Source organism: Aquarana catesbeiana, linkage group LG04 (genome assembly GCF_042186555.1).
Source record: "Aquarana catesbeiana isolate 2022-GZ linkage group LG04, ASM4218655v1, whole genome shotgun sequence".
Classification (NCBI taxonomy): Eukaryota; Metazoa; Chordata; class Amphibia; order Anura; family Ranidae; genus Aquarana; species Aquarana catesbeiana.
This window is the reverse complement of record NC_133327.1, coordinates 37,983,429-38,010,233: the sequence shown is the minus strand read 5'-3', so window position 1 is coordinate 38,010,233 and position 26,805 is coordinate 37,983,429. Positions and strand designations below refer to the sequence as shown.

The 26,805-nt window shown below is 43.3% G+C and overlaps 4 non-coding genes across 4 annotated transcripts; 3 read left to right on the top strand and 1 right to left on the bottom strand.

Annotated features, from left to right (window-relative positions):
- Positions 1 to 2,260: 2,260 nt before the first annotated feature.
- TRNAS-AGA (transfer RNA serine (anticodon AGA)) lies at positions 2,261 to 2,342 on the bottom strand. Its single transcript has one exon. It is a non-coding gene; the product is annotated as a tRNA-Ser (tRNA).
- A 3,031-nt stretch (positions 2,343 to 5,373) lies between these two features.
- Positions 5,374 to 5,445, top strand: TRNAE-UUC (transfer RNA glutamic acid (anticodon UUC)). The gene has a single exon. It is a non-coding gene; the product is annotated as a tRNA-Glu (tRNA).
- A 7,081-nt stretch (positions 5,446 to 12,526) lies between these two features.
- On the top strand, positions 12,527 to 12,616 carry TRNAY-GUA (transfer RNA tyrosine (anticodon GUA)). Its single transcript is given in 2 exon segments — positions 12,527 to 12,563; positions 12,581 to 12,616. It is a non-coding gene; the product is annotated as a tRNA-Tyr (tRNA).
- A 270-nt stretch (positions 12,617 to 12,886) lies between these two features.
- TRNAE-UUC (transfer RNA glutamic acid (anticodon UUC)) lies at positions 12,887 to 12,958 on the top strand. The gene has a single exon. It is a non-coding gene; the product is annotated as a tRNA-Glu (tRNA).
- The last annotated feature ends 13,847 nt before the right edge of the window (positions 12,959 to 26,805 follow it).

Sequence of the window (26,805 nt, the reverse complement as noted above, 5' to 3'; positions counted from 1 at the left end):
TCCCCAGCGGAGCCCCTACTTACATGCAGTGTCCCCAGCGGAGCCCCTACTTACATCTATCAGGTGTCCCCAGCGGAGCCCCTCCTTACATCCAGTGTCCCCAACTGAGCCCCTACTTACATCTATCAGGTGTCCCCAGCGGAGCCCCTTCTTACATCTATTAGGTGTCCCAGAGCAGCGATGTCTCTGCCGCCATTACAGAAGAGAGGCCGAGGGGGAACAAAATAGAGCTGGAGCCGGTGGCGTGGTTACAATAGAAATTGAGCTGCGGCGCCGCCCAATCCCTGCCTCTTTCCATAACAGGTCACAGAGACTGGCATTGGGGCGGGCGGGGGGGGCGGTGCCACAGCTCATCGTAGCCACCCGGCCAGCCTACTTCTTCTGGTCTTCTTGAAAATGTCTCCGCCGTCCGTGGATCTCTAGCAACCGGCAGCGCGGACCTCGGTGGCAAAAAATCGTGAAAAATAAAAAAGAAATTCCCGGGACATTTCCTGGGAAACGATAAAATCGGGAAAAAGGTCTAAATCCTGGGAATGTCCTGGGAAATTCAGGACAGTTAGCAAGTATGCATATGATGGCCTCCCAGAACGACAGCTTTCGCACGCCACCGGGGACACGCAGAGCTGCGATAGTGGCGGCACCGTGTTGCTAGGACACGGCGTGACCCCGATCTGTGTAAAGAGCTGCAGCCGTGGCTCTTTAACCATGTGATCGGCTGTGTCCAATCATAGCTGGTCACAGGTAAACAGGGAAATGCCGGTAATCGGTGCTCCTTGCCTCACACTGAGAGAGTGTGAGGAGAAGAGAGCCGATCAGCGGCAGCTCCTCACAGGGGACAGCTAGGTATGCAATCAGGGCACTGATCATCAGTGCCCTGATTACAATTAAGTGCCAGCAATCAGTGCCAACCAGTGCCCACAATTGCCACCAATCTGTGCCTACAAATGCCAGCAATAAGTGCCAGCAATCAGTGGCCATTAGCGATGCCAGTCAGTGCTGCCCATCAATGCTCATCACTGCTGCCCATCAATGCCCATCAGTGCCACCTATCTGCCCACCAGTACCGCCTATCTGCCCAGTGCCCATCAGTGCCACATATCAGTGCCACCTATCAGTACCCATAAGTACAGCATATTCGTGCCTCCTCATTAGTGCCACCTCATCAGAGCCCATCAGTAAAGGAGAAAAATTACTTATTTACAAAATTTACTCACAGAGTAGATGTAAACCCTTACTAAACTACATGCATTTTTCCGAATGCTTTGTATCTTATATACATTTTTTTGAAGCTGGGGATATGTTCACTTTTTTCTTGACAACTACTCAATGCTCACATGCTATTTTTGCTCTATTTTGGATAGAGTAAGAGAGGTTATAACCCCTGTCATGTTTTTATGTTCCATCTGTGCTCCATTGATGACATTTCCCTTCACTTCCTGTCCCCCTGGCCAAAACAGGAAGTAAGAGGAAAACTCTCCAAAGTTGTCACCAGAACTAATGTCCACATTGAAAGATTCCACCTCTATTACTGGGGACAACCCAAATTTGGGGCTTTTCTTTTACTTTCACTTCTGTTGACAATGGTATACATGACAAATCAAGAGAGTGAATCTCCTCAACAAGGACACAGACCGCAATTAAAATCCTGACAGGAGTTATAATTTCTTGCTGTTCCGTCCAAAACTAAAAAAAAAAAGTTGCCTGTAGTTATACTTTAGGAAAAATTGTAAAAACAACTCCAAGCCATTAAAAATACCTCCTACAAAGCCTCTGGTCTAAAATGACACTTTCTTACAACAGTTTCAGTCATTACTTTTCCTTCCCTTTTTATTTTTATATTTTTTGTTTTTTATTCCTTATTTTTATATTTTTGTTTTTATTTTATTCCTATTTTATATCTTATTTCATTGTACTTTATCATCCTCTAAATTACTCATTTAGAATGGGTTTTTGACAAGGAATCTAGAATTGTTAAAATGATAGATTGTTAGAAATGGCCATGCTTAACAATTACTATTACGTTAAGAGTACAAATTATTATCAGATGAACCGCACATACTGTATTTACCATTCTTCCAATATAAGCGTTATTTGACACATTCTGTATAATAACCTCCTGTTTGTACAAATTATACAAAAAACAATAAAAAATATATGTTATCTTGGATATGTGCTAAGCTTTCCATAGACGTAGGCTATATTTGTGCAAACATGTTCAGCAGCATTTTTTAGAGTGTGAGTAACTTAAAAAAAAGGAAGACGTAGTCGGCAGGATTTGAACCTGCGCGGGGAGACCCCAATGGATTTCTAGTCCATCGCCTTAACCACTCGGCCACGACTACATTGCTACTTACTTAATCAGGCCATGCTCATATATGTGTACCTCATTAGCTGTCTACAAATCTTCATTTCTGAGCTGACTGGTGCTCAGGACGTGCTTTTTTTCTCTCTTCTGTGAGAGCCTGCTGCTGAAAAGGCAAGACACAAAAAAGGTGCCATTTGTGTTGGGGACACTCTAATAGTCAGGAACTGACATGAGTTTAGTTAGTGGCTCTGACAAGCAGATGTATTAGTTTTAGGGTCTGGACCAGCTATACTAAGCCCTTCTGCATTGAAACTGTTTGTTTGCTTCCTTACTGACTGAAAGTGCAGGACAAACCTTCTTGGACAGTCCCTGGGTGTTCAATAGGTGGATTTGCAAATGTATGCAACAAAAGCCTATTTTTAACCTGAGTAATTCAGACCGTTTAATGTATTTTGTTGGTTTCACTTGAGAAGTGTTCTGCCCTCCCTTGTATTTATATCTCTCTTGATCTCTCTCTACCTTGCTTTGTGCATTGGTGCGCAGTCATGTTGGAACAGGAAGGGGCCATCCCCAAACTGTTCCCACAAAGCTGGGAGCATGAGATTATCCAAAATGTTTTAGTATGCTGATGCCTTAAAGTGGTTGTACACCCTGTACAACCACTTTTACCTACAGGTAAGCCTATATTAAGGCTTACCTGTAGGTGCTGAAAATATCTCCTAAACCTCCACGGTTTAGGAGATATTTACAATAAAGCCGTGCGCCAATGTCTACGGCGCATGTGCACTTTAGAAAGGGCAGATTGTGCCGTTACTAAAGGGGTCATGCCGTGTCTGACGGCTCCCGCGTGCATAGTAGCCCATTATGCTTTTCCTTTGCAGGGAAATAAAGAGGAAGTAAAACCCATCAGGCTTTTGTTTCCTCTTTAAGAGTTCCCTTCACTGGAACTAAGGAGCCAAGCCCAACCCCTGAAAAACAACCCCACACCATAATCCCCCCTCCACCAAATGATTTGGACCACTGCACGAAGCAAGGTCCAAAAAAACATGGATGAGCATGTTTGGGGTGGAGGAACTTGACTAACCTGCACATAGTCTAGGGTTGCCACCTTTTCGCCAAGCCCGAACACTTTAGCAGCGAACACCAACATTTTTTTTTGTAGTACATTAACCTCCCTGGCGGTTTTCCCGAGTGTGGCTCGGGGTTAAATTTCAGCACCATTAGCGGTAACCCCGAGCCACACTCGGGATTACATCTCAGGATCCTGGTGCAGTGTACTTACCTTGTCCCCAGGATCCTGCAATGTCCCCCCACTGTGTCTGCGGGCTCTGTCCTCCGCCCCGATGTCCTGTGTGCTGGGCTCCGTTCCCTGCGAGCGTCATGACGCACGGGGGCGGAGCCTGGCGGCAAATTAAAAAAAGTGAAAATTCATAACACATACAGTACACTCCTCGGTGAGCGGCCCCGTTGCCTTCTCGGAACTGTGTGTGTTCCCAGAAAACCAGGGGGCCATTCACAGAGCGCCGTTTCACTTGCGCGTGCGCAGTAGGAAACTGGCAGTGAAGCCGCAAGGCTCCACTGCCTGTTTCCCTTACTTAGGATGGCAGTACCGGGACTCGAGAGCCGAGGGACGGGTCGGCCTCGGGTGGCCGACATCGCGGGCACCCAGGACAGGTAAGTCTACTTATTTAAAGTCAGCAGCTACAGTGTTTGTAGCTGCTGACTTTAAAAAAAAAATGATCCTGGCCCAGAATCCCGCATTAACCCTTCATCTGAAGAAAAAATCCTCCTGAAAGTTTGCAACTTTCCAACCAAGGAGGCTTCTCTCAGGAAAAAAAATCAGCTCATCTCCTCCCTGCTTGTAGTGCGTTAGCAGCAGCTAGCCTGACAGTAGCTACGGTGAGCTCCGCCTCCCAGTTCTCTTAGCACACCGCACTGGTGAATGGGGGGGTTGAGTCAGAGATAAGAGAGACCTTGCAGCAGACTGGAGGGGAGGGGGAGACAAAAAGGAGCTTCGGATTCCAACACGCACCACAGGCACAGTGTACAGTACTTATTTACAAGCAATGCCGCTGCTCCTATCTCCACATTGGCAGGTGTGCTAATGGTCCTCCCTGCCTGAATGGTCTGTCCCTGGTCTGGACTGAATTATGTGCCCAGGTTACAGGCAGTACAAAACCCGGGCGCATGTTTCAAGACCCGGACTGTCCGGGTAAATCCCGGACAGGTGGCAACCCTAACAGAGTCCTGACCTCAACCCGATAGAACACCTTTGGCATGAATTAGAGTGGAGACTGAGAGCCAGGCCTTCTTATCCACATCAGTGCCTGACCTCAAAGGCGCTTCTGGAAGAATTGTCAAAAATTCCCATAGACACACTCCTAAACCTTGTGGACATCCTTCCCAGAAGAGTTGAAGCTCTTATAGCTGGAAAGGGTTGGTAAACTCAATATTGAACACTACGGACTAAGACTGGGATGCCATGAAAGTTCATGTGCGTGTAAAGGCATGCGTCCCAATACTTTTGGTAATATAGTGTATACATTTTATAGGCATCAGAGGAAAAAATGGGTATGGCCCTGTTCACATTATGATCTGGAATTATAGGCAGAATCACTGCAATTCTGCACATCGTAAGCTCTAAGGAGCAGGGCCTTCCGATTTCTCCTGTATTGAAATTGTACTGTCTGCCCTCACATTGTACAGTGCTGCACAAACAATTGGCGCTATATAAATCCTGAATAATAATAATGAACCCAAATTGCAGCACAACATGTGCTGATCACATACACCCTTCCAAAACAAACAAAAACAAACCTCTAGCCATACACATCAAGCAGAGCATGTGCATAGTGCCTCCTAGGGCTCTGTGCTATCAGCAGATGAATTGGGGACTGTGGATGAAAGGGAGGATCAGAGAAGATGAGATCAAACAGCCTTTTTATACAATGCAGAGGAGTAACCCCTTAGGCTTCACAGTGGGTATAACAAACATACTTTCCTGGATAAACAGATTGATTTTACTCTTGTAGATTTAGTGCCACTTTAAGTGTATGTCTCTTCATGTCTCCCATATGGTCTAGCGGTTAGGATTCCTGGTTTTCACCCAGGCGGCCCGGGTTCGACTCCCGGTATGGGAAGATTGCAATTTTTTTTATTATCCTTACAATCTTCCTTCTTATGCCAGCCATTTTACATTTGATAACATTGGACTATAAGCATAATGCAAATGGTGATGAAAAGAAAAATCTATACCTTTGTTAAAAAATCATTACATTATGCCAATGGTTAGTGGCAACATTCCCAATTGCATCGTGAATTAAATACAAGCAGGGGGAAATATTTGCCTCCTGAAAGCCCAAGACATTTTTTCAACAGTTGAAAAATACATTTTTTTTTTTTTCAAACTAAATGAAATTCTTGACTATGTTATCACGTTGCTATATAATTGACTGTTCACCCCTTTTGCGGCCGGCAGGGAGGAGCTTGCACATCTAAAGGGATGCAGGGGATGCAGGGGATGTTTTCTTTCATATAACTCTTGAGAGACAGCCTTGCCTTCCTATAGCTGAGAGCACTTGGATGTCCTTACATCTAAGACCTCTTTCACAATGAGGTGCTTTGCAGGCGCTACAGCGCTAAAAATAGCGCCTGCAAAGTGACCTGAAACAGCCGCTGCAGTCTCTTGAATGTGAAAGCCCGAGGGCTTTCACACTGGAGCGGTGCGCTGGCAGGACACTGAAAAAAGTCCTGCTAGCAGCATCTTTGGAGCGGTGTATACACCGCTCCTGCCCACTGAAATCAATGGGGCAGCGCGACTATACCACCAGCATAGCGCTGCTGCAGCGGTGCTTTGCGGGTGGTTTTAACCCTTTTTCGGGCGCTAGCGGGGCTTAAAACCGCCCGAATAGCGCTGCTAAAACAGCGCTAAAAATAGCGCCGTTTTACCGCCGACGCCGCCCTGGTGTGAAAGGGGCCTAAAACAAGGAATCCATTACAACCCTAAGGCTGGGTTTACACTATTGCCAATTGGATACGGTACCCTCGCATCCAATTCACATAGCAGGAGATTGTGGCCGGCTCTCTATGGAGCCGGTTCACGCATGTCTGGATTTGACTTCGGTGCAAATTGCACAGGAGTCCTGTGTGTCTTTTGTCCATTGTAGGTCCAAAATCAGCCAAAAATTTGGGCGGAAATCGCACCTGAAATGGTGGAGACACACCAAACCCCTGCTGTGAGCAGCTCCATGCTCTAGTGTGAACCCAGCCTAAAACAAGGAATCTATCTCGCCAGTATTACCAATTTACATGCAGATGTTTTAGGCCGGGTTCACACCAGTCCGGTGCGAATTCCAGCTACATTTTCTCTGTGAAGAGAAAAAGCAGCTGTACAACGGTGCCTCTCCGTTCTATCTTCGCACCAGCTGAGCAGGGAGAGGGGGGAGAGGGGGAAGGTGTAGTGAGCAGAAGGAGAGAATACCTGTTCACAACGGAATGCATCTGCAAATCAGATGCGTTCCCATACAAGATAATGTGCTTGTAATTCGCACCGCAATGCCCAGAAAACGCACACTTTTTTGGAATTGCGCAGTGCGAATGCAACGCACATATGTGAACCAGATGCATTCAAATGAAGGTATTTTAAAATGTCCTGCAAATTGGATGCGGTGTAAAGCGCATCTAATTCGCATAGGTGTGAACGGGGCCTTAGGCTTCTTAAACATCATCAGTACAAGATATGGATTTTTATGGTGTGGGACTTGTGAGTCCAGGGGAACAGTCATAGTGGGGTGATACAAAAGGAACCAAAAAGCCAATTTATAAATCATCAGCTTGGTGACCAGCCACCGTCATTATACTGCGGCAGGTTGGCACGAGTGCGCGAATTCCCATAGGAGTATGTCGGCTGCTTTAAGAGCAATAGCAGGTGCGACGCCTGAGTCGATGCAGGTGGCCGGCAGCCGTGATGTCCGCCGGCCATCCGCGTAGGGTTGCCACCTTTCTTCAAGTCAAACCCAAACACTTTAGCGGCGTACAGCAATTTTTTCATACATATATTTTGCTAACAAATAACATGTCTAATCATATGAAGTTAATAACAAGAGTCCCCCTTTACGTCAGAGTCCACAGAGTTCCCCTTTTACATCTGAACTCACAGAGTTCCCTTTCACTGTAAAGGGGGACTCTGTAGAATCTGATGTAAAGGAGAACTCTGCGGACTCTAACATAAGGGAGGCTTTTAATTAATAATAAATACCGCGCTATAAATAAAATTAAAAAAAGGAAAGAAAAAACTTTCACCTAAAAAGCTGCTGCTATAAGTGAGATACACACCTAATCAAACAACTAACAATAAGTAGCAGCACTGAATACCTAATAATGTACACCAAGAAGTATGCACAGTGCAAATAATAACATATACAGGTACATGTATGTGAAACCAACCCATATAGTAAATTATATAAAGTGAAAAAACAACTCTGAATAAGCATCAATAAAGTTCATTCAAATATAAGTGAAAAAGTCAAACAATATAAAGTATAATCTTCAAAGTGATGTTACTGGGTAACCATGTGAATCCTCCACCGCACCACTGTGATAACACCGGTAAAATTGAATGCTTACCACAAGGCAAGCTCAGGTAAGCTTGTGACCTTGACCCGGTCGGGGCCTTTAAGCAGAAGGAATAATGGGATGAGGATGGTCCACCAAACCGCATAAAGATCGGTCCCAAAAAACTTTTCACATACACCACCAAGGTACCGGGATAAAATTCGCTCAGGGGTTCCCCAAGAGAAAAGAAGGAATGGACATAGCGTAATCCAGATAACTAATTTATTATTTAAAAGATAAAATCTGCACTTACATTGTATCAGAAGAAAACAAGCATGTACATAGCAAAAGCCGGCCGGCTATAGCGTTCACCTGTCCACACATGGACCACGCGAGACGTCAGCACGTCAGCTCCTCCCGACGTGCGTTTCGTCACACGATGACGTCGTCTGGGGCACGGGCAACGCACTGACGTGTCGCGTATAAATAACAATGGAAAACCAAGCCTCGATGTGAATCCAGACCAGGAAATCATCTAGCGCTCCACCTCGAACACATGGAGCGAGTCCAATTCAGCCATTTTTAACACTGGAAGAATAGACCTGACAGCAAATCGAACCCAAAGTAAACAAAACGGCATAGATACATTTAAAGAACTCATATCAGGATCAATTAACATCCACTTAAACATTAGCCGAATTGAGTTATTTGTAACCATAGGATACCATGGAGGCCAATTCAGATTAAAAATAAGATAACTATAAGTGTAAAAACTTATATTAATTAAAACTTTATATATAAAAATAAAAATAAAAAATTGAATAAAAGGAGAAACAGAGAGGCAGACTAAATGAATAAGTTGGAGTGCAAATCTTTAAAAATATAAGTTCTACCTGCTCCAGTGCCCTTGCGGATTACAATATGTGGGCAGGACTAGACGACCCCTCTCCGTCAGACTAAATGAACATATTGCCAATATAAAAAATGGATTCCCAAAACATTCAGTTTCTAAGCACTATTTAAACATGCACAATAAAGATCCTTCCAACACAATTTTTTTGGGGATCGACAAATATCGGCCACACTGGAGAGGTAGCTCTCTCGTTAGGAGTATTTCCAGACTTGAGATGCTATGGATCCATAAAATTAGGTGCTATACCCCATATGGACTCAATGTGGATATCGATACAAATGCCTTTATTGACAATTCTTAAGTGCAAATTTTGCTTAGGGTATGGGGGAGGATTTTAGGCATATATCCAACAATGTAAGATGATTGAGGATATTAGTCCAGTAGAAGTGATAGGGGACAACATTCATTGCATTCAGATGTTTGATGTATATATTTATACAAACCAAACTTGTTGTGGACCACAGAAAATCATTTTTGTCCTGTCTTAGTTTAAGGATGGGTCCCCTTTAAGGGTTCAACTTTTTTAGGTATTTAGATTAATTTTTTGATAGAGGGTGGGGTGTAAGGGTCCTTTGTTTGATATAGGTCATTTGACCTTATTGACTCTTATGAGAACCCTCCATGTGATTCCTATTAATTATTTTTTTAAAAAGAACTTATATTTTTAAAGATTTGCACTCCAACTTATTCATTTAGTCTGCCTCTCTGTTTCTCCTTTTATTCAATTTTTTATTTTTATTTTTATATATAAAGTTTTAATTAATATAAGTTTTTACACTTATAGTTATCTTATTTTTAATCTGAATTGGCCTCCGTGGTATCCTATGGTTACAAATAACTCAATTCGGCTAATGTTTAAGTGGATGTTAATTGATCCTGATATGAGTTCTTTAAATGTATCTATGCTGTTTTGTTTACTTTGGGTTCGATTTGCTGTCAGGTCTATTCTTCCAGTGTTAAAAATGGCTGAATTGGACTCGCTCCATGTGTTTGAGGTGGAGCGCTAGATGATTTCCTGGTCTGGATTCACATCGAAGCTTGGTTTTCCATTGTTATTTATACGCGACACGTCAGTGCGTCGCCCGTGCCCCAGACGACGTCATCGTGTGACGAAACGCGCGTCGGGAGGAGCTGACGTGCTGACGTCTCGCGTGGTCCGTGTGTGGACGGGTGAACGCTATAGCCGGCCAGCTTTTGCTATGTACATGCTTGTTTTCTTCTGATACAATGTAAGTGCAGATTTTATCTTTTAAATAATAAATTAGTTATCTGGATTACGCTATGTCCATTCCTTCTTTTCTCTTGGGGAACCCCTGAGCGAATTTTATCCCGGTACCTTGGTGGTGTATGTGAAAAGTTTTTTGGGACCGATCTTTATGCGGTTTGGTGGACCATCCTCATCCCATTATTCCTTCTGCTTAAAGGCCCCGACCGGGTCAAGATCACAAGCTTACCTGAGCTTGCCTTGTGGTAAGCATTCAATTTTACCGGTGTTATCACAGTGGTTATCACAGAGGATTCACATGGTTACCCAGTAACATCACTTTGAAGATAATACTTCATATTGTTTGACTTTTTCACTTATATTTGAATGAACTTTATTGATGCTTATTCAGAGTTGTTTTTTCACTTTATATAATTTACTATATGGGTTGGTTTCACATACATGTACCTGTATATGTTATTATTATTTGCACTGTGCATACTTCTTGGTGTACATTATTAGGTATTCAGCGCTGCTACTTATTGTTAGTTATAAGGGAGGCTTTGGAAACCCTGATTTAAGGGGGAACACTGAGAGCCCTGATGTATGGAGAGGACTCTGATGTAAGGGGGAACACTGTGGCCTTTGGTGTAAAGGGGAACTCTGATGTAACGGGTCCTCTGAGAACCCTGATTTACCTTAGTGTACTCACTCAGAGGCAGTAGAGAGAAGGGGGTAGATTTCAGTCAGAGACAGATGGATGGTGAGCTCACTCACCCCTTGGCAGTCAGCACCTCTCATCCAGATGTATCTGAGGCTGCTGGACTTCAAATTTCCAGTCTCCACTTTCCTTTTCTGAGGCATAGCCCTGGGGATTGGAGTGTGGACAGACACAGGGGATGCGGTGGGAGGAAGAGGTGCAGATCAATGCCCTCTCTCCTCTCTCGTCTGTGTGTGTGTTTGGGGAGGATTGTTATTGCTGGCTTTGGACAGCGTGAAAGAGTGTAACACACACTCTCGGCTTACACAACTGCAGCCAGCAACCCTGCTGGGAGACCATAGTCCAGTCTCAATAATATGTCCAGGTTTCAGGCAGTCTGAAACCCGGACGCATGATTCCAAACCCAAACTGTCCTGGTGAATCCCAGACAGGTGGCAACCATACATCCGCGATTGCTCCACAGAGAGCCAGAACGGGGATCTGTCAATGTAAACAAACAGATCCGCATTCTGACAGGAAAGTAGAGAGATCTGCTGTTCCTAGTGATCAGGAACAGCAATCTCTCTCTACTCCCAGTCAGTACACTCACCCCCACAGTTAGAAACACCTCCGTAGGGAACACTTAAAGTGGAGTTCCACCCATTAATGGAACTTCTGCTGATCGGATTCCCCCCTCCGGTAGCACATTTGGCACCTTTCAGGGGGAGCAGATACTTGTCAAATCCAGGTATCTGCTCCTACAATGTGCTGCAAACTACGTAATGTCCGGCCCCTCCTCCTCCCCCCGCTGTCTTCTGGGAGACACACAGGGACCATTCAGAAACCACAGCGCAACTCGCGCATGCGCAGCAGGAAACAGGCTGTGAAGTGGTAAAGCTTCACTTCCTGTTTCCCTTAGTAATGATGCTTAGTAATGGGGGCGAGGGACGGGTCGGCTTCGGGTGCCAACATCGCAGGCTCCCAGGACAGGTAAGTGTTCAAATATTAAAAGTCAGCAGCTACAGTATTTGTAGCTGCTGACTTTTAATTTTTTTTTTACTCAGGCGGAACTCCACTTTAACCCCCTAAATGCCCCCTAGTGCTAACCCCTTCCCTACCAGTGTCATTTAACTGTAGCTATTTTTAGCTCTGCTGTATAAATGTCACTGGTTCCAAAAAAGGGTCAAAAGTGTCCAATCTGTCCGCCGCAGTCCTGCTAAATATCACTGATCACCGATAAATTAATAATAAAAATGCCATAAATCTATCCCCTATTTTGTAGACGCTATAACTTTTGCGCGAACCAATCAATATATGCTTATTGTGATTTCTTTTTACCAAATATATGTAGAAGAATACATATTGGCCTAAACTGATAAAGAAATGTGTTTTTTTTTTTTTTTTGAAAATGTATTATAGCAAAAATTAAAAATTACTGTTTTTTGGCGGTCCTTTTTTGTTTATAGGGAAAAAAATAAAAACCACAGAGGTGATCAAATATCACCAAAAGAAAGCTCTATTTGTGGGGAAAAAAAGGACATACATTTTGTTTGTGTACAACGTCGCAATTGTCAGTTACAGCGACACAGTGCCATATCGCAAAATATGGCCTAGTCAGGAAGTGGGTAAATCCTTCCGGGGCTGAAGTGGTTAAAGAATCACTCCCATTCAATTTAATGACACCAATAAACAGTTATACAGAACAACAAAAGATAGGAATATGCATCAAACTTGCTAATTCCTTGCAATATATATAGATCACCAAGAAGAGAATGTTTTTTTTTTCAACAAAAGTAGTTACTCTGTATTGCCTACATGTTTTATAGTCATTCCTCTAAATTAATATGTAAGCCTTCGATAGCTCAGTTGGTAGAGCGGAGGACTGTAGAGGAAACCCACATAGCAATCCTTAGGTCGCTGGTTCAATTCCGGCTCGAAGGAGATGTTTTACTTCAATTCACATAATTCAAAAGTATGCTGAAATTCATGAATTCTTCTGTTCACTGATCTTGTGTATTTTTAGTATTAGGAATATGGTCTGTGTTCCTATTATACTTCATTATGCATATTATATGGTGCTGATCTTCTATTAGGATAATTACAGTCCTGCCAGTGCCTGGAGTGGAAGTACAAAGTACAGCCCTTTCAGACTTGTCATGCTGACGTTCACTCAGTGTCTGCATGCTTTGCAAGAGCAGCTTTTTCTATGAATCCCATATGGTCTAGCGGTTAGGATTCCTGGTTTTCACCCAGGCGGCCCGGGTTCGACTCCCGGTATGGGAAATTCTCACCTTTTAATAAAAATAAATCACAAATATAGCAACCAATTTAAAAACATGGATGCTTTGATTGAAATTACTGTAAATAAAGCCTCAATACAGTATCATGTTGCTAGATGATCAACAGTTTACATGCTGAATTGAGTGATAACTGAGTCACATAATAACCCTTTCACTGCTGAGCCAAGCTGTTTTGTGAGTTTTTTTAACCACTTCAGCCCTGGAAGGATTTACCCCCTTACTGACCAGAGCACTTTTTACAATTTGGCATTGCGTCGCTTTAACTGCTAATTGCGCGGTCATGCAATGCTGTACCCAAACGAAATTTGCGTCCTTTTCTTCCCACAAATAGAGCTTTCTTTTGATACTATTTGATCACCTCTGCCGTTTTTATTTTTTGCACTATACACGGAAAAAGACCGAAAATTTTGAAAAAAAATGATATTTTCTACTTTTTGTTATAAAAAAAAATCCAATAAACTCAATTTTAGCCATACATTTAGGCCAAAATGTATTCGGCCACATGTCTTTGGTAAAAAAAATGTCAATAAGTGTATATTTATTGGTTTGCGCAAAAGTTATAGCGCCTACAAACTAGGGTACATTTTCTGAAATTTACACAGCCTTTAATTTATGACTGCCTATGTCATTTCTTGAGATGCTAAAATGGCAGGGCAGTACAAAACCCCCACAAATGACCCCATTTTGGAAAGTAGACACCCCAAGGAAATTGCTGGGAGACATGTTGAGCCCATTGAATATTCATTTTTTTTGTCCCAAGTGATTGAATAATGACAAAAAAAAAATTACAAAAAGTTGTCACTAAATGATATATTGCTCACACAGGCCATGGGCATATGTGGAATTGCACCCCAAAATATATTCAGCTGCTTCTCCTGAGTACGGGGATACCACATGTGTGGGACTTTTCGGGAGCCTAGCCGCGTACAGGGCCCCGAAAACCAATCACTGCCTTCAGGATTTCTAAGGGTGTAAATTTTTTATTTTACTCCTCACAACCTATCACAGTTTTGAAGGCCATAAAATGCCCAGATGGCACAAACCCCCCCCCAAATGACCCCATTTTGGAAAGTAGACACCCCAAGCTATTTGCTTTGAGGCATGTTGAGTCCATGGAATATTTTATATTTTGACACAAGTTGCAGGAAAGTGACAATTTTTTATTTTTTTTGCACAAAGTTGTCACTAAATGATATATTGCTCACACATGCCATGGGCATATGTGGAATTACACCCCAAAATACATTTAGCTGCTTCTCCTGAGAACGGGGATACCACATGTGTGGGACTTTTTAGGAGCCTAGCCGCGTACGGGACCCCGAAATCCAATCACCGCCTTCAGGATTTCTAAGGGTGTAAATTTTTGATTTCACTCTTCACTACCTATCACAGTTTTGGAGGCCATGGAATGCCCAGGTGGCACAACCCCCCCCCCCCCAAATGACCCCATTTTGGAAAGTAGACACCCCAAGCTATTTGCTGAGAGGCATGGTGAGTATTTTGCAGCTCTCATTTGTTTTTGAAAATGAAGAAAGACAAGGAAAAAAAATTTTTTTTTTCTTTTTTTCAATTTTGAAAACTTTGTGACAAAAAGTGAGGTCTGCAAAATACTCACTATACCTCTCAGCAAATAGCTTTGGGTGTCTACTTTCCAAAATGGGGTCATTTGGGGGGGTTGCCACCTGGGCATTCCATGGCCTCCGAAACTGTGATAGGCAGTGATGAGTGAAATAAAAAAATTACGCCCTTAGAAAGCCTGAAGGCGGCGCTTGGTTTTCGGGGTCCCGTGCGCGGCTAGGCTCCCAAAAAGTCCCACACATGTGGTATCCCCATACTCAGGAGAAGCAGCTAAATGTATTTTGGGGTGTAATTCCACATATGCCCATGGCCTGTGTGAGCAATATATCATTTAGTGACAACTTTGTGCAAAAAAAATAAAAAATTGTCACTTTCCCGCAACTTGTGTCAAAATATTAAATATTCCATGGACTCAACATGCCTCAAAGCAAATAGCTTGGGGTGTCTACTTTCCAAAATGGGGTCATTTGGGGGGGGGTTTGAACTGTCCTGGCATTTTATGCACAACATTTAGAAGCTTATGTCACACATCACCCACTCTTCTAACCACTTGAAGACAAAGCCCTTTCTGACACTTTTTGTTTACATGAAAAATTTTTTTTTTTGCAAGAAAATTACTTTGAACCCCCAAACATTATATATTTTTTTAAAGCAAATGCCCTACAGATTAAAATGGTGGGTGTTTCATTTTTTTTTCACACAGTATTTGCGCAGCGATTTTTCAAACGCATTTTTTGGGGAAAAAACACTTTTTTAAATTTTAATGCACTAAAACACACTATATTGCCCAAATGTTTGATGAAATAAAAAAGATGATCTTAGGCCGAGTACATGGATACCAAACATGACATGCTTTAAAATTGCGCACAAACGTGCAGTGGCAACAAAATTAATACATTTTTAAAAGCCTTTACAGGTTACCAATTTAGATTTACAGAGGAGGTCTACTGCTAAAATTACTGCCCTCGATCTGACCTTCGTGGTGATACCTCACATGCATAGTGCAATTGCTGTTTACATTTGACGCCAGACCGACGCTTGCGTTCGCCTTAGCGCGAGAGCAGGGGGGACAGGGGTGCTTTTTTTTTTTTTAAATTATTTTTTTACATTTTTATCCTATTTTTAAACTGTTCCATTCATTTTTTTTTTTAATCATTTTTATTGTTATCTCAGGGAATGTAAATATCCCCTATGATAGCAATAGGTAGTGACAGGTACTCTTTTTTGAAAAAATTGGGGTCTATTAGACCCTAGATTTCTCCTCTGCCCTCAAAGCATCTGACCACACCAAGATCGGTGTGATAAAATGCTTCCCCAATTTCCCAATGGCGCTGTTTACATCCGGCGAAATCTAAGTCATAAAATGCTCGTAGCTTCCGGTTTCTTAGGCCATAGAGATGTTTGGAGCCACTCTGGTCTCTGATCAGCTCTATGGTCAGCTGGCTGAATCACCGGCTGCATTCTCAGGTTCCCTGTTGAGACAGGAGAGCCAGAGAAAAACACGGAAGACGGTGGTGGGGGGGCATTCCTTCCCACTGCTTGTAAAAGCAGTCTAGAGGCTAATTAGCCACTAGGATTGCTTTTACATGAAACATGACCGCTGGCTGAAAAGAATGATACCAAGATGATACCTAAACCTGCAGGCATCTTTCTGGTATAACCACTCAAAGTCGAGAATGGCGTGCCTGAAGACAAAAAAATGGTTAACAATAAAGCACAGTAAACGGTAAAGTATAAAAAAATTGCATACCTGAAAAGCAAACATGATAAAACATAATAACAATAAAACATTGCAGAATAGAATACAGTAAAAAAGAGCAGAACAATAGAGAGAGAATAGAGAGAGAGAGAACAATAAAACGACAACTATTTTTTTTTATTTTATATTTTTGTTTGTGTTTTTTTTTTTTTTTTACACTTTTTTTTGTAACTGTAACTTTTATAACTGTAACTGGTTCCAGGTTCGGGTCTCTCAAAATGCGATGGCATCTTGGGAGACCCTGTGAAAGTGTGCCTAGTCTGTGCAATGCTGTACCCTACGCTAATACTCAACTAGTGTATGGTAGCGTTCAAAACATTCACCAATGCAAAGACCAGGATTGTCAGGACAGGAGGGACAATAATAGCGGCTGTCACGCCTATATCCGCGCTTGCTGCAGACACATCTTTTTTTGGGGGGTTCGTTGGGTAGGGGTACTCGGGAGGACATAAAGAAAATGCCTCTCATGCAGCCGACTGCATTTGGTTGGGGATGTGAATGGGGGAAGTACGGGCGCTGCAGAAGTGGTGGGTTCCCAATTAGGATTGGCGAATGCAGCAGGAAGGGCATTATGGGCACGACGGGCCTGTGTTTGTCTTTTTGGTGGCAGCGGGACACTACTTGTGCTTGCCACCTCACCAGCTTGAACTGCACTTATGGGACTCGCCACGTCACCAAGTGTTACTGCAGTGCTGGTTAGCTACGACCGGGGTGTACTAGGCCACTGGCGCTTGCCAGTTGACCAAAACGCTACCAAAAAAACTGTTAGCGATCGCAGGGATCAGGCCTGACTCTGCGAACGCTGCAGTTATGCATTAGTGTTTTGTAAGTGACAGTGATCGATCGATACTGCACTTGGGTGGGCTGGGCTGGGCGGAGGGGCAAAACGCAGGTGCTAGCAGGTATCTGGGCTGATCCCGCTAACACTGCGTTTTTGGGAACCCTAAACTGCTGGGGATGCCAGTATAGATCTGATTGGATCAGATATTGATCCGTTCAGATACTATACCACTAAGGGAGGTGAACGGTGCGTGCGTGGGTGTTAGCGCTACTGGCACTAACCTGACGCAGCCTGGGGCTGGTGCTTGCCAGTTCACCAAAACGCTACCAAAAAAACTGTTAGCGATCGCAGGGATCAGGCCTGACTCTGCGAACGCTGCAGTTATGTGTTTAGTGTTTTGTAAGTGATCGATCGATACAGTGATCGATCGATACTGCACTTGGGTGGGCTGGGCCGGGCGGAGGGGCAAAATGCAGGTGCTAGCAGGTATCTGGGCTGATCCCGCTAACACTGCGTTTTTGGGAACCCTAAACTGCTGGGGTTGCCAGTATAGATCTGATCGGATCAGATATTGATCCGTTCAGATACTATACCACTAAGGGAGGTGTACGTTGCATGCTTGGGTGTTAGCGCTACTGGCACTAACCTGACGCTGCCTGGGGCTGGTGCTTGCCAGTTCACCAAAACGCTACCAAAAAAACTGTTAGCGATCGCAGGGATCAGGCCTGACTCTGCGAACGCTGCAGTTATGCGTTGTTTTTTGTAAGTGTCAGTGATAGATCAATACTGCACTTGGGTGGGTTGGGCTGGGCCAGGCGGAGGGGCAAAACGCAGGTGCTAGCAGGTATCTGGGCTGATCCCGCTAACACTGCGTTTTTGGGAACCCTAAACTGCTGGGGACGCTAGTATAGATCTGATCGGATCAGATATTGATCCGTTCAGATACTATACCACTAAGGGAGGCGTATGCTGCGTGTGTGGGTGTTAGCGGTACTGGCGGTAATCTGACGCTGCCTGGGGCGATGCATATCACCGGCGGGCGATCAGGGGGCTAAACCTTTATTCGGTAATAAACGGCGGGTGCCCTGACACTATAAAAAATAAAAGAACTAACCAGCGTCACCCGTAACAGTTATACAGTGATCAGTGGTGAAAGGGTTAACTAGGGGGCAATCAAGGGGTTAAAACATTTATTAGGTAGTATATGGGGGTCCCTGTCGCTATAAAACGCTGACGGCGAACCTAAATATTTACCTCCCTAACTAGCGTCACCAGCGACACTAATACAGCGATCAGAAAAATGATCGCTTAGCGACACTGGTGACGGGGGGTGATCAAGGGGTTAAAACTTTATTGGGGGGGTTAGGGGGGTACCCTAGACCTAAAGGGGGCTAACACTCACTGCCCTAACACACTAAATGTCACAAACTGACACCATGCAGTAATCAGAAAAAAAAAAACTGCTTGGTGTCAGTGTGACAGGGGGGGGGTGATTGGGGGGGATTGGGGGGCGATCAGGGGTGTAAAGTGTGCCTGGCATGTTCTACTGTGAGGTGTAGTGTTGTGCAACTCACTCAGATGCCTTCTCTCCTCGGCGCCGGAACGGAAACTGCCGAGCCAAGGAGAGATGACATCACATCCTCTGCCTCTGTGTACTACACATCCCCTGCCTCTGTGTACTACACAGAGGCAGGGGACGATTCCCATTGGCTGGGAGAGGGGATGGCCTCCCCCTCATCTCTGATCGCTGCCAGACCAAAGCCGACCGCCTCGGGCACCGGGGGGGGGGGTCCGATTGGACCCCCCGCCCGCGGGAAGGCAATCATGTACCAGGTACGTGATTTTGCCTGCCCGTGTCATTGTGCAGACGTATATCTGCGTTAGGCGGTCGGCAACTGGTTAACCTCTTCAGCCCCGGAAGGATTTACCCCCTTCCTGACCAGAGCACTTTTTTAAATTCGGCACTGCCTCGTTTTAACTGACAATTGCGCAGTAGTGCGACGTTGCACCCAAACAAAATTGATGTCCTTTTTTCCCACAAATAGAGCTTTCTTTTGGTGGTATTTTATCACCTCTGCGGTTTTTATTTTTTGCGCTATAAACAAAAAAAGAGTGACAATTTTGAAAAAAAAAGCATAATTTTTTACCTTTTTGCTATAATAAATATCCCCAAAAAATATATATAAAAAAATAATTTCGTTCTCAGTTTGGACCAATATGTATTCTACATATTTTTGGTAAAAAAAAAAAAAAATCGCAAAAGGCGTAAATTGTTTGCATAAAAGTTATAGCATCTACAAAATAGGGGATAGATTTATGGCATTTTTATTATTTTTTTTATTAGTAATGGCGGTGATCTGCGATTTTTATCGTGACTGCGACATTATGGCGGACACTTTCGACACTATTATGGGACCATTGTCATTGATTACTGTGTAAATGACACTGGCAGAGAAGGGGTTAAACACTAGGGGGCGATCAAGGGGTTAAGTGTGTCCTAGGGTTCTAACTGTAGGGGGGATGGGCTCACTACAACATGACAGAGATCACTGCTCCCGATGACAGGGAGCAATAGATCTCTTTCATGTTACTAGACAGAACAGGGTAATGCCTTGTTTACATAGGCATCTGCTCGTGACACGATCGCGGGCCCCCGGCGGACATGGAGTTTGCGGGACACACGGGCACCCTCACGGAGTACGTGGGGCGCCGCACTCACTATGCCGTGATTTAAAGGGGACCTGTACGTCCATTTGCCCAGCCGTGCCATTGTGCCGACGTACATCGTCGTGTGCTGGTCGGCAAGGGGTTAAATACGTTCAAACATAATTATAGGCCAAAAGATTTGTTAAAGCCCACAAAACATTATATACTTTCTGAAAAGAGAGACCATCATATTACACGATATTAACACAATAGTTTATTAACCACTTACGGACCGCCGCGCACTGATATACGTCCTAAATTTGAAGAGGAATATCATTGTTATGGCAGCAGCTATCTGCCATAACCCCGGTATCCTATTCTTCGGTCGGCGGTCCGCTTTCAGATAAAAGTGGTCTCTGCGGCGGATTCGCAGCGAGATCACTTTTATCGGTGGCCTCTCCCGCCGCGCTCCGGTGCCCTCCGCCGCTTACCAAAGCCATCGGCAGCAGCGGAGGCAATCAGATGTTTCCCCTTCCTTGGCATGGAGACGAGTGAGGGGAAGATGGCCCACCCATCTCCATACCATTGCAGGGCGGAAGCAACGTCAAAATGTCACTTCCGCACATAGCTCTTAAAGGGCCATTTTTTAAAATTATTTTTTTAAATGACAAATTAGCAATAATTCTAGCCCTAGACCTCCTCTGTAACTCAAAACATGCAACTTGTAGAATTTTTTAAATGTCGCCTATGGAGATTTTTAAGGGTAAAAGTTTGTCGCCATTCCACGAGCGGGAGCAATTTTTTTTTTTTTTTTAATTGCATTTTAGTGTAAATATGATATCTGAGGTCTTTTTGACCCCAGATCTTATATTTAAGAGGTCCTGTCATGCTTTTTTTTTCCAATCCAAGGGATGTTTACATTCCTTGTAATAGAAATAAAAGTGACAGATTTTTTTTTATAAAGAACAGTGTACAAATAAAAATTAAAAGGTAAAATACATTTAAAAAAAATTTATTAAACGCGTCCGTCCTGCCGAGCTCGCGCGCAGAAGCAAACGCATACGTGAGAAGCGCCCGCATATGAAAACGGTGTTCAAACCACACGTGAGGTATTGCCGTGATCGGTAGAGCGAGAGCAATAATTCTAGCACTATACTTCCTCTGTAACTCAAAACATGCAACTTGTAGAATTTTTTAAATGTCGCCTATGGAGATTTTTAAGGGTAAATGTTTGTCGCCATTCCACGAGTGGGCACAATTTTGAAGCGTGACATGTTGGGTATCAATTTACTCAGCGTAACATTATCTTTCACTATAAAAAAAAATTGAGCTAACTTTACTCTTGTCTTATTTTTTAATTCAAAAAAGTGTATGTTTTCCAAAAAAGTGCGCTTGTAAGACCGCTGCGCAAATACGGTGTGACAGAAAGTATTGCAATGACTGCCATTTTATTCTCTAGGGTGTTAGCAAAAAATGTATAATGTTTGGGGGTTCTAAGTAATTTTTTGGCAAAAAAAATCTGTTTTTAACTTGTAAACAACAAATCTCAAAAAGAGGTTCTTAATTGGTTAAGTGTAAATTTTCAGTAAAAAATACACTTAGGCCCCTTTCACACTGGGGCGGCGTCGGCGGTAAAGTGCCGCTATTGTAAGCGGCGCTTTACTGTCGGTATTCGGCCGCTAGCGGGGGCGGTTTTCCCCCCTTGCTAGCGGCCGAGAAAGGGTTAAAAACCACCGCAAAGCACCTCTGCAGAGGCGCTTTGCCGGTGGTATAGCCTCGCTGTCCCATTGATTTCAATGGGCAGGAGCAGTGAAGGAGCGGTGTATACTCTGCTCCTTCACCGCTCTGAAGATGCTGCTAGCAGGACTTTTTTTCCCGTCCTGCTAGCGCACCGCTCCAGTGTGAAAGCCCCTGGAGCTTTCACACTGGAGAGTCAGCAGCGGCTGTTTTGGGTCGGTTTGCAGGCGCTATTATTAGAGCAATAGCGCCTGCAAACCGCCCCAGTGTGAAAGGGCCCTTAGGCTTCGTTCAAATAGTCATACCTAAAGTGGATGTAAACCCTTACATATACCCAATGAAGTGAACAGCCTCAGATGATACACAGAGATGAAACAAATCTCCCTACATAAGCTTTACTTGTATATCTGAGGTCTTCATCTTTAAATACTGTTTAGAAAGTGCTCATGTGTTAGAAATGTTCTCTTCCTGTTCAGCACTTGGAATGTAGTCTTGGCATACAATATCTGACAACTGATTGGAGGAAAGGCACACACCCCTCCTCCACATAGGCAGAGGAAGGTAGGAATTTGTTGTAAATAGACCAGCTCTCTGCTAATCTATTTATAGCACCCACCCCAACACAAATTTCAGGCTGGTTTTATCTCGGTTGTCAGAAGTTATCATGCTGATAACAGAAGAATGGAGCAGCTGAAACACAGGGGACTTAGGGCTTTGGAGAGAGATAAGAAAACACTATAAAATATTAAAAGTCAGCAGCTGAAGTATTTGTAGCTGTTGACTTAATTTTTTTTTTTTTTTGACGGAACTCCGCTTTAAGTGGGCAATTTATGCTGTTTATGCTTTTGAGAAAATGTGCACCAGATTGCTGTGCACTTGAAGAAGTGTACATTTTTAAAGTTTAAATGTGTTTTTTCAATGGAATGCACAATGGTGGCCTTGTTTTGATTCTTTTTGAGCAATGATGGAGATTGGAGTGCTGTCTTGGAAAGCCCAATATATTCTATGGTACAAGGTGGATCTGGCTGGGTGCATATGGAGAAGTCCCAAGGTGGAGAGAAATACCTAAATTTAAGGGGACCAATTGGACCTATATAAACACATAGGTCATTTCCTGAGGTGAGCAGTTGCTGCATGTGGAGAAAGGGAGCACGTGGTGATCCGAGTTCAGTTATCACTTTGTGCGGTGGACAGAGGAGAATATTCTATTTGTGGACTATATTGATATTCAAGACTAGTTTATTTGTGTTGAATATTGCATAATGGTTAATGGATTTGAGGTTTTTACCATAAGGCGAGCCATTTGGTATATTGTAGGAACAACTTTGAAGGTTCAAGCCACTATTCACTATATATATATATATATATATATATATATATATATATATATATACCGTATTTATCGGCGTATAACACGCACTTTTTTCCCCTTAAAATCAGGGGAAAATCGCGGGTGCGTGTTATACGCCGATCCCCTGCGATCCTAAGCTGCCAAATCTTCAAAATCGCGGACCGCGATTTGGAAATGGCGTCGCCGAAATACACAGAGCCGGTCCTCGGCTCTTCTCGGCCACTTTCAGCTTCACTCGAGCGCCGCCCGAACCTAGCCGAGTGTACTCGGCTAGGTTCGGATAGCTCCGCTCACAGTCACTCCCATCCCGGGCGGGACTACGAGTGGAGCCGAAAGTGAACGAGAGCCGCCGAGAAGAGCCGAGGACCGGCTCTGTGTATTTCGGCGCCGGCAGCGCCATTTTCAAATCGCAGTCGGCGATTTTGAAGCACAGGATCGAAGGCTGCACTGGGGCAAGGCTGCACTGGAGAAGGCTGCACTGGAGAAGGCTGCACTGACAAGGCTGCACTGGGGCAAGGCTGCACTGAGAAGGCTGCAATGATGGGCATTTAAATGTAAGTTTTTTTCCCTTCAACTTCCCTCCTAAAAGTTTTTTTCCTTAAAATTCCCTCCTAAACTTGGGGTGCGTGTAATACGCTGGTGCGTGTTATACGCCGATAAATACGGTATATATATATATATATATATATATATATATATATATATATATATATATATATATATATTAACCACTTCAGCCCAGAAGATTTGGCTGCTGAATGACCGGGCCATTTTTTGCGATTCGGCACTGCGTCGCTTTAACTGACAATTGTGCAACGCTGCACCCAAACAAAATTGACGTCCTTTTTTTCCCACAAATCGAGCTTTCTTTTGGTGGTATTTGATCGCCTCTGTGGTTTTTATTTTTTGCACTATAAACAAAAAAAGAGCGACAATTTTGAAAAAAAATGAATATTTTGTACTTTTTGCTATAATAAATATCCCCATTTTTTTTTTTTTTTGGAAAAAAGCTAATTTTTCCTCAGTTTAGGCTGATATGTATTCTTCTAAATATTTTTGATTAAGTAAATCGCAATAAGCGTATATTGATTGGTTTTTGGAAAAGTTATAGTGTCTACAAAATAGGGGATAGATTTATAGCATTTTTATTATTATTTTTCTTTTTTATTAGTAATGGCTGCGATCTGCGATTTTTATCAGGACTGCGACATTATGGCGGACACATTGGACACTTTTGACACATTTTTGGGACCATTGCCATTTATACAGCGATCGGTGCCAAAAAAATGCACTGATTATTGTAAAAATGTAAAAATGTCACTGGCAGGGAAGTGGTTAACACTAGGGGGCCATCAAGGCGTTAACTGTGTTCCCTAGTACGTTTTTCTAACTGAAAGGGGAGGCGACTAGAGGAAGTGACAGATCGTGGTTCCTAGCTAATAGAAACACACGATCTGTCACTCCTGTCAGAACAGAACAGGGAAGTGTGTGTTTACACACACTCATCCCTGTTCTGTCTCTCGTGTTTGCGATAGCTCGTGGCCGGTGGTCATCATGACCATCGGCCATGAGCATTGGCCCCCCCGGCTGTGCAGCGCGCGCGCCTGCTATTCCGATCCCGCCAGCCGACGTATAGCTACAACGGTTCGCGGATCATGTCAACTTGCTGCTGTAAAATGACGGCGGCTGGTCGGCAAAAATATATATATATATATATAATTATATATATATATATATATATATATATATATATATATATATATATATATATATATATCTTTGTATTTGTGCGAATCTGCACAAGTTAGTAGGTGAGCCGGGGTTCCACCACCACTCACCTATTCACTTAAAGTGGTTATAAAGTTTTTTTACCATTATGCATTAAGGTAAAAACCTTTTGTGCTGCAGGAGCCCCCCTTATACTTACCTGAGCCTGATCTGATCCAGCGGTGTGCAGAAGAGCAATGACTCTTGCCACTGTCTCCCTCCTCATCTGGCAGATTTGTAGCAGTGGCAGCCTTTGGCTCCTGCTGCTGTCAATCAAATGCTGTGACGAGGGAGCGGGGGGTGGGGCTGAGTTTCCCTGTCTGTGTCAATAGATGCAGACTGGATGGCTTGGGAGTGAGCATGCATTTGTTCCCCCAGGGAAAGTGGCTTTCCGTGGGGGGGGGCACTCACTGAAGAGGAGGGGCCAGGAGTGTCGGCAGGGACCTAAGGAAAGGAGGATTGAGGCTGCTCTGTGCAAAACCATTGCACAGAGCAGGTAAGTATAACATGTTTGTTAATTTTGCTTTTAAAAAAATGAAGGTTTATAATCGCTTTAATGATACTCATTCCCTGTTGTTGAGTACTGCATGGTGGGAAATAGTGTGGAGGTTTCCACCACTATTCATAATTTAACCACTTTAAAACCAGGCCTTTTTCTGACATTTGTTATTTACAAGTAAAATTCTGTATTTTTTGCTAGAAAATTACTTAGAACCCCCAAAGATTATATATTTTTTTAACAGAGACCCTAGAGAATAAAATGGCGGCCGGTGCAATATTTTATGTCATGCTATTTGCGCAGCGGTCTTTCAAACACATTTTTTTGGGGAAAAAAATACACTTTAACGAATTAGAAAATCCTCCGCTGGGATAACTTTTATTGGGAAGATGGCCGCCTAACAAAAAACAAAAACAAAACAGGGTTATGGCAGCTAGGTGCTGCCATAACCCCGGTATTTAACGTTAAAGTTAAACATAAACGTACATTTAATGTTAGGTGATCGGCAAGTGGTTAATTGGAATCATTTGTTTCATTGGAGGAACAACTTTTGGAGGTTCCTACTACTATTCACTAAATATATATATCTTTTTTTGTCTTTTTGTGAATCTGCACAAGTTAGTAAGTTAGTAGGCGAGCTGGGAGTTCTACCACCACTTACCTATTCACTTAATGATATTCACTCATACACTGTTGTCTGAGTTTGGTGCCATTAATTAACCACTTACCGCCATAGCTGTACATCGGTACTTTGATGTAGAATACCGGGATTATGGCAGCAGATAGCTGCCATAACCTTGGTATTTTCTGAAAAGGCAGGCGGTTCGCATTTGCCACGAGATCCCTTTTATCGGCGGCAGGAGAGGTGTCCACCCGCCTCCTGGCGCTTTCCGGTCGTCTCCGCTGCTTACTGGAGCCGTCGGCGGTGGAGACGATCCAATCCGATCCTTTCCCCTCAGAGGCTGTGAGTCCAGTGAGGAAATGATGGCCCCCACTCGACTCAATGACATTGGATGATGGAAGCAACATCAATAGTCAATTCCGCCCAATGGCCTTAAAGGGGAAATTTTTTTTTAATGAAAAAAAAAAAATAAAGACTTTTTTTTATTGCATTTAAGTGTAAATGTGAGATTTAGGTCTTTTTGACCCCAGATCTCACATTTAAGAGGTCCTGTCATGCTTTTTTTCTATTACAAGTGATGTTTACATTCCTTGTAGTAGGAAAAAAAAGTGACCCAAAAATATTTTTTTTAAAGGACAGTGTAAAAAAAAAAGTTAAATAAATAATACTTTTTTAAAAAATTGTCCTGTCCCGCAGTGCTCGCGTGCAGAATCGAATGCATACGTAAGTCGAGCCCGCATATGTAAACGGTGTTCAAACCACACATGTAAGGTATCGCCACGATCATTAGAGTAAGAGCAATAATTCTAGCAAAAGACCTCCTCTGTAACTCAAAACTGGTAACCTATAGAAATAAACGTCGCCTAAGGAGATTTTTAAGGGTCAAAGTTTGTCACCATTGCACAAGCGGGCGCAATTTTGAAGCCTGACATGTTGGATATCAACTTTCTCGGCATAACATAATCTTTCACAGTATAAAAAATTGGGCTAACTTTACTGTTTTCTTATTTTTTAATTCAAAAAAGTGTTTTTTTTTTCCAAAAAAAATGCATTTGTAAGACCGCTGCACGAATACGGTGTGACAAAGTAT